The 2,611-nt window shown below is 35.3% G+C and overlaps 1 pseudogene; it reads right to left on the bottom strand.

Annotated features, from left to right (window-relative positions):
* Positions 1 to 665: 665 nt before the first annotated feature.
* LOC103197220 lies at positions 666 to 1,412 on the bottom strand (annotated as a pseudogene).
* Positions 1,413 to 2,611: the final 1,199 nt, after the last annotated feature.

Here is a 2,611-nt window from a genome sequence, read left to right as displayed (position 1 = left end):
AGGAAGCATTGGCTTTTGTAAAACACCCCCTGCAGAACCTAAGGCTGTAATAGAAGGAGCAAGAACTCAGGGAGGAAGCTGGAGCCACCTGCCATCTGCTAGAGCTAAGGTGAATGAATAGCCGGGCCTTTGGGGCCCAAGATTTCCACGTGTAAAATGGGAATAGTGATTAATTCTTGCCCTGCCTCCTTACAGGACAGCTTCAAATTGTAAGTTTTCCTGTTCTGATTATAATCCCAGTCACCAAAATTTTAAAAATTCAGTTCTGTTCTGGTTTTACTTTGTTGACCACAACTGAACCAGTTTTAATCTGTTTTTTACTCATAATCTCGAATTTATATTCTGCAAATGAAAGAAATATGGCTATCAAATTCATTTCTTATATTGCAAATAATATTGCATTTTTATATTAACTCAAATTTTGTTCATCCCAAGATTTTGTGATGTTTTGAAAGTAGCAATATTAAACTATTTCTCCTACATATTTATTAATAATTAAATCTAATGTGACATGATGTTCAATTTTAAGCACTGTCTCAAAATATTTCAATACAAAAAAAGCATGTTATAAAATTTTTTAAAACATTTATTTTTTTTTTTTTTCAATTTGAAACAGTTTGTATTTTATTAACTGACCAGATTACAAAAATAGTCATGGTAGACACCTAGTTCATCTTTCTAATAAGCCTGTTGAGCTGGTCTTCTCTGTTGCCAGCATCTCCACCTTCTACAAAATGGGTGGTCTTTTCCTTCATTCTGCCTCTTGGAGAAGATAATTTGAAGGGCCACAGTAAGTTGTTTGCTTCTTTGAAGCGTTTTCCAAAGGTATAGATCTCATGAATCAGATTCTTCATGCAGATGATGCCGTATTTACCAAGAGAGCGTGCAATCAAAGTGTTATCTGTCAGGGCAATTCACTTCTTATTGATTTTGCCATAACCAAGCTTGTAGATCAGTTCCTTCACTGACTTCAGATTTGGATACCCCCATACGATATATGGTTCCGCAATCTTCAGCATGTTAATTGAAGCCTTATTGAGCTTAACAAAGGTGCCACTGAAGATCTGGTGAAGGTGAAGAAGCTGCAACACTTTTTGAACCTTTGGGCTCACACCATTGATACCTCTGATCCTGATAACAAATGCCAGTTTGTGTTCTCCAGGTACATAGAAGTTGCCAGCTTTCCTTGCCATTCTAGCCATTCGAATCTCAGTTCTGTACATCTGCCTATATTCCTTGTGATAGTGCTTACTTTTTCATAGGTAAGCTTCCTCCTTGCCTTTTTGTAGCATCTTTTGGGCAAACTTCTTTCTCAGGAGCTTGCTGTTTAGTTCTGCGAAATTCCTTCGCTTTTTCTTAAGAGTTTCTGGCACAGCGGGCACCTTCTTTTTCTCTTTGTCACCCTCCATGATTCCAGCCACAGACACACACACCAAAAAGTCTATTTTCTATAGTGCTTAAGGCATTTGACTGCTAACCAGAAGGCTGGCGGTTCAACTCACCAGCCACTCCTCAGAAGGAAAGTTGGGCGATCTACTTCTGTAGTTACACCACCTTGGAAACCCAAGAAAGGGTCAGTATGAGTTGGATTGGACTCAAAGGCAGTGCGTTGTGTTTTTAGAGGTCACTACAGCACTGAGTCACTTTAAAAATATTTTTGTGATAAAAACACTCCTAACACACCATTAAATTGAAGAATACAAATACTTTTTTAGTAGGACATTCTCAACTTAATACTATATAATACACTGGAAACAAACTTAATTTTGATGTTGGTGACTTTTCACTACTAATACTTAATAGTCATATAAAACTGATAAGAATTTATTCATAAAATACCTTCAAAAAATACCTAACACATAATAAAGGCAAAGTGCAATAGAATATTTAATATTTTAATCTGAATTCTAAACTGAAGAATTGCCATAACATTATTAAAAATAAGCATTTTAGTATAAATACAGATTTAATTGATACACACTTACACAGTTCTTTAAGAAAACACCATTGTAATAAACTTTAATTACATCTAATGAAAAAAATGTCCTGTAGTATTTCTTTGTGTAAGCCATCCTTGTCTCACAAGATGAATTTTAAACCTGAGAAAGCTCTCTCAACACTGTCCTGAGTAGACAGTGGACCTAAAACTACCATAACAATTTCATATAACTGAAGATATTGTGAACAGTTTTATTCCTAAAATTAAGAATATTTTTTTCTCTCAACTTGTGTACCATCAAAGCTTGTTAAATAGAGTCAATATTAACAGTACAGTCTTTTGATCTCAATTTAACTTTTTTCTTTAATTTAGAGAAATAATTCAATCTCATCAACAATATTTAAAATGAGAGTATTTCTTGAATTTCTTTCCTTTGTTACATTTTCAGTAATGATCATTTTCATATTTTCTTTTTTTTATTGTGATTTGGGTGAAGGTTTACAGAGCAAATTCACTTTCCATACAGCGGTTCACATATACTTTGTCTCATGACACTGACCACAGTTTACCACAATGCAACAGCTCCCTTCCCACTTCCTCCCTATAGTTACCTCTTCCCCGTGTCCATCCCTCCATGCACTCTTGCCCCCTGAGCAGTCTCCCTGTGCATAA

This window comes from Orycteropus afer, unplaced genomic scaffold (assembly GCF_000298275.1).
Source record: "Orycteropus afer afer isolate SDZICR_OR568_19922 unplaced genomic scaffold, OryAfe1.0 scaffold00075, whole genome shotgun sequence".
Taxonomy (NCBI): domain Eukaryota; kingdom Metazoa; phylum Chordata; class Mammalia; order Tubulidentata; family Orycteropodidae; genus Orycteropus; species Orycteropus afer.
Note: the sequence above shows the minus strand (reverse complement) of the source record. Positions and strands in the feature narration are given on the sequence as shown.